The sequence below is a fragment of the Cavia porcellus genome, unplaced genomic scaffold, assembly GCF_034190915.1.
Source record: "Cavia porcellus strain 051 isolate PalLab524CR breed Dunkin Hartley unplaced genomic scaffold, mCavPor4.1 scaffold_23, whole genome shotgun sequence".
Classification (NCBI taxonomy): Eukaryota; Metazoa; Chordata; class Mammalia; order Rodentia; family Caviidae; genus Cavia; species Cavia porcellus.
In genome coordinates, this window is record NW_026947506.1 from 52,876,680 (window position 1) to 52,881,068 (window position 4,389).

Sequence of the window (4,389 nt, forward strand, 5' to 3'; positions counted from 1 at the left end):
TCTGGCTTCTGTGCTGGGTTTGTGGCCTTTGTCCTTTGGGTGCTGTTTGTCTTTCCTGGCTGAGCTCCCAGTCCTTTGTAAGGTATGGTCTGTCATCCTCTCCTCCGTCCTGGCGGTCAGAGGAGGGACCTGGGTCCACCCTAAACCATCTGTAGGGATGGGGAGGTTCTAGAGACCCCTCATGCCCTGCCAGCCTGCCTTCCTTCTATCCTTCCTTGATTTCTTTTTCTTTCCAAGTACCCGACGCTCAGCGTCTCACTGTGGCCTCTGCTAAGAACTTGTGAGCTCCCCACATCTCCTAGTCTGTCAAGTAGCGACTTAACCCCACCGAGCGCTCACAGGGGGAGCAGAGGGGTGCAGCCAACTCATTGCACTTCAGTGTCCTCATGGATCAAGGCCAGGACAGCAGCGGGGGCTCTGAGCAGCACCCATTGCTGCTAAGAATTTAGAATCCAACAGAACAAAAGAGGAAGCAGAAGCCGCCAGCTGCTTCTGGCCAGGAGGTGGCGGTGTGGGACCAGGAAACTCACCGCCAGTCACAGCGTCGGGGGTTGGGGGGTGGTGGTGGTGGGGGACACTGTGGTCCTGCACAGAGAGTTTATACAAGCAAACCCGGATGAAGCCGTGTCCTGTGCTGATCACTGGGGAAGGCATGTGTCACCCAGAGGAAGCGCTGTCAGGCAATGTGACATCTCCTGTGTCTCTGCAAAACGTCCTCGACTCCCTCTGAGCTGGGCTGCCTGGCTTCCCCAGCACAGCCCGGGGCCCAGGCGTCCGCTGAAGGGAGCTTTCTCTTCCCTGGGTCTCTGGAAGATGCCTCTTCTCCCATTCATCTTGTCATTTTCTTGGAAAAACAAACGCGACAGCTGTGAGCTTGTGGGCCAGGTGGGGAGGGAGCTGGGTGGCTTTCCAGAGAAAGGACGGTAAACATCTGGGGGGACCCCTCCCATGGTGAGCCTGCACCCAGCTGTTGGAGGAAATGGGAGGTGGAGTGGGGAATTAGGGGGTGGGGAGAAGCCAGAGCTGGGGGCTCCTCTGCAGGTCCTGTGGATCCCTCTCCTTTCCTCTTGTCTACTCACTTATCACCCTCTCTCACCTTTCCTGTCTGGATGTGGTGGCAGCCTCCCTCTCTTCCTTCCTTCCTTCCTTCCTTCCTTCCTTCCTTCCTTCCTTCCTTCCTCCCTCCCTCCCTCCCTTCCTTCCTTCCTTCCTTCCTTCCTTCCTTCCTTCCTTCCTCATCTTATCCTCTTAATACAGTGCTGTGACTGACTTTCAGATTCCGTGCCCCAGGCTTTGTTCTTACAGGGAGTAGGCCTGGTCTCCCCAGACTCTGCTGGTCTCTGCCAGTGCTTTCCTGTAATCCCCGGACTCTGGGAGGCTGAGGCAGGAGGACTGCAGGTTGGAGCACAGCCTGGGCAATTTTCTGCCGTAGGGAGACCCTGCTTCTAAATAAAATAGTAACAACGGCTGAGGATGTAGCTCAGGGCGAGTCCCTGGGAAGGGCTTTAGTCTCAAGTGACTGAGTCCTAGATTCGGGGAAGCCTTTGCGAAGAGACACTGTGAGAAGGCTCGGCAGAGGCCTGAAGCTCGGAGCCGACCCCTCCCTGGCGTCTTTAACAGCTGTGGCCCTGGCTTCAGGCTTCCCCTCACCGGCACTGAGAGGCACTGGGTGTCTGCAGCCTGTGTCACCCAGTGATGTGCATCCTTGTGGTGCAGCCCCAGCGGATGTGAGCCACCCCAGGGTGACCTGTTGTCCTCTGGAGAGGCAGAACATGAAGTTGAGCTTTAAAGCCCAATGACAGGGCTGTGGCAGAGAATATGGTAGAAAGTTCTGGAAATGCAGGTGTCAGCTTTGCACCTCTCAGGACAGAGATGCTTGATGCACCACTGGTTTTTCTCTGGGGTAACATCACGTGACCTCAATTCATCCTGTTAGCTCACAGTCCTATTGTAAGCTGTCTTTTTTCTTAAGTATTAAATCTTCCTAATTGTTCTATTATAAATATATCAACCATAGGCTACATTTCCATGTGTATAGGCCATTTGTGTTTTGAGATAACTTACATTAGTATGATCACAAACTATTAGACAATTGAATTATTTTATACCTTTTAGGTCACCACCTTGATGAAGAGGAAAGAGATCAACAGAGATAGGTTCAGCAGATGGTGATCACAACTTGGTCTGGTGGTCACCACAGCCAGAGTGTGAGTCTGGAGAGAGCCCTGGACTCTCCATGTCACGAGAGATGCCATGGGTACCAGGCAGGTAGCACACTCATCCCCTGTGGGCATGAGAATGGTCATCGTGGCTGCCCTTTGAATTGTCAGCTGTGGAGGACAGAAGAAGGCAGTATGAGTCATGGCATTTCACTGCCCTGGAGGCTAAGCTCTCCTCCCGCAGGCTGATTGCATCCTCAGCAGGGCAGAAGCTCTTCAGTTTGATGTAGTCCCATTGGTCTGTTTTTGCTTCCGGAGACTTATCCAAAGAATCTTTGCTCAAACTGCAGGAACGAAGCTTTCTTGTGTAATTTTTTTTTTTTTTTAGCAGCTTTAGAATTTTGAGTCCTACATTATAAGTTGTTGATTCATTTTGAGCTGCACTTGTATGGCTATTGAGAAATTTTTATCTTTTTTCTTTTCCCTTCCTTCTCCTATCCTTTTCCCTATCCAAGTTATTTTTCCCCTTTGAGCAGTTTCCTACTTTTTCACAATATTTATTGAAGATTTTGTATCTTATTTAGTCTTTCAGCTTTTTACACTAGGGAGACAATGTGGTATTTACATATGTGAGTCTGATTTAGTTCACTTATAAGCATGGTCTCAAGTTGCATCCATTTACCTTCTTTATAGCTGAGTATTCTCCACTGTATAAAAATACTGTATCTTGAGCTAGGCGTGATGGCTCATGCCTGTAATCCCAGCACTCGGGAGGCTGAGGTGGGAGTAACGGTGCGAGTTCGAGACCAGCCTGGGCTACAAAGTGAGCTCAAGGCCAGCCTGAACTGCATAGCGAGACCCTGTCTCAAAAAAGACAAAAAACAAAACAAAACAAGGCAAAAACAAAAACAAACAAACAAAAAAACCCCCTACATCTTTTTTTTATCTGCTTTGCAGTTGATGGGAAGGCTCTGTCTTTCACTTGTAGTCACTTCAAATTCTTTTCTCAATGTTTTTATTGTAAAAATCTTTCTTTGGTTAAATTTGTTTCTAAGTACTTTGTTTTTGTAGCTGCTGTGTCATTGTTTGCTTGAGTTTCTTTTCAGGTTCACTATTAATGTATAGAAACATCGATTCTTGCATGCTGCTGTCATATCCTGTAACTTTGCTGAATTCATTTATTAGTCTGGATCGTTTTTTGGTGGAGTCATTAGAGTTTTCTATATGTAAGATTATGTTGTCTGTAAAGAGGGATCATTTGACTTTTCTCCAATTTAGATCTTACTTCTTTCTCTTGCCTTATTGCTTGGGCTCAGGATTCTATTACTATGCTGAATAGAAGTGATAACAGATGGCAAGATAATAGTAAAGGAGATTCAGCACCCCACCTTCTGCAAAGGACATACATCAAGAAAGAAAGTCTAAAAAGAGATGTTGGCTGTAAAATGCATACCAGACATTTGTAAACATTTCGTTCAACAGCTTCAGGACACACAGTTTCTCAGCTACCCATGGAACATTCTCAAGGATGGATAAAATGGCAAGGCACAAAACAAGCCTGAACACATTAAAAAGTCAAGATAATGTTAAATATCTTCGCTTTTTGCAATGGAATAAAACTAATATTAATAACAAGAAAAACTTTAGAAAATTTGCAAATACCCAAAAATTAAACAACATACTTTAAGCAAATAATGGATCAGTGAAAAAATTAAAAGCGAATTAAAATAAACTCTTTAGACAATGTGTATTTTTAACCAATCAAGTCACTCGCTCTTCAAACAATCCTGAAACATTTCTTGTATATGGCAGGTACTTGTCAGAGTTTTGCCCTAGAATAAATTACAGGACATTATGGTGGTAGTTCAACATGGTAGAAGGCCAAATCGGGATGCTTGCTCTGACAGCCACTTCCTCTTTCCCTGATTACAGTTTCCTTCTTTCTTTCCCAGTGCATGTGAAGAAAATTCCAATCAGCTCCTCGTGTACCATCAATGCCGGCCCCAAGCACCACATCCGGTCAAAAGTCACCAATACCCCATATCTTCATATCCAGGGAGAGGAGAAAGCCAAACTCTTGCTGGTTGTGTGTTCCTCTCCACACCCTTTAGATAAAAAGGCCATTTTTACTTTTTCTGATATTCTGCTCCTTTATTGTGCTGGAAAACTAACAGTACTTACTGAAAATATTTCCTTTTTGTGTTTTTGAGACAGAGTTTCACTATGAAGC

The 4,389-nt window shown here is 46.2% G+C and overlaps 1 long non-coding RNA gene across 1 annotated transcript; it reads left to right on the forward strand.

Annotated features, from left to right (window-relative positions):
* The first annotated feature begins 627 nt into the window (after positions 1-627).
* On the forward strand, positions 628-3,903 carry LOC134472393 (uncharacterized). The gene is made up of 2 exons (XR_010042198.1): positions 628-868; positions 2,116-3,903. It is a non-coding gene; the product is annotated as an uncharacterized LOC134472393 (long non-coding RNA).
* Positions 3,904-4,389: the final 486 nt, after the last annotated feature.